The sequence below is a fragment of the Eimeria mitis genome, genomic scaffold, assembly GCF_000499745.2.
Source record: "Eimeria mitis Houghton genomic scaffold, Emh_scaff3671, whole genome shotgun sequence".
Lineage (NCBI taxonomy): Eukaryota > Apicomplexa > Conoidasida > Eucoccidiorida > Eimeriidae > Eimeria > Eimeria mitis.
This window is the reverse complement of record NW_013572012.1, coordinates 2,644-2,952: the sequence shown is the minus strand read 5'-3', so window position 1 is coordinate 2,952 and position 309 is coordinate 2,644. Positions and strand designations below refer to the sequence as shown.

The 309-nt window shown below is 54.4% G+C and overlaps 1 protein-coding gene across 1 annotated transcript in view; it reads left to right on the top strand.

Moving 5' to 3' along the window:
- Positions 1-309, top strand: part of EMH_0068360 (uncharacterized protein) — a gene marked incomplete at both ends in the record, with an annotated part of 2,870 nt that overhangs the window by 2,185 nt on the left and 376 nt on the right. The gene's annotated exons all lie outside the window — the stretch shown is intronic.

Sequence of the window (309 nt, the reverse complement as noted above, 5' to 3'; positions counted from 1 at the left end):
CTGCTGCTGCTGCTGCTGCTGCTGTTGCTGCTGCTGCTGCTGCTGCTGCTTCTGCTGCTGCTGCTGCTGCGTTGCAGCATCAAGAGCAACCCTGAGGGCCGTTTGTCTGTGTGGTGGTTTCTCCTCTCCTCGCAGTGCAACAAATTTTGCTGCTGCATTTCTATGCTGCTGCGGCCGCGGGGCAAGCACAAACCCTAAACCCTAAACCCTAAACCCTAAACCCTAAACCCTAAACCCTAGAGGTGCTGTTGCTTGTATAATAGCTGCAGCAGTGCTGGCTCACTCAACTCCTTTTGCTGTTTCTGCTGC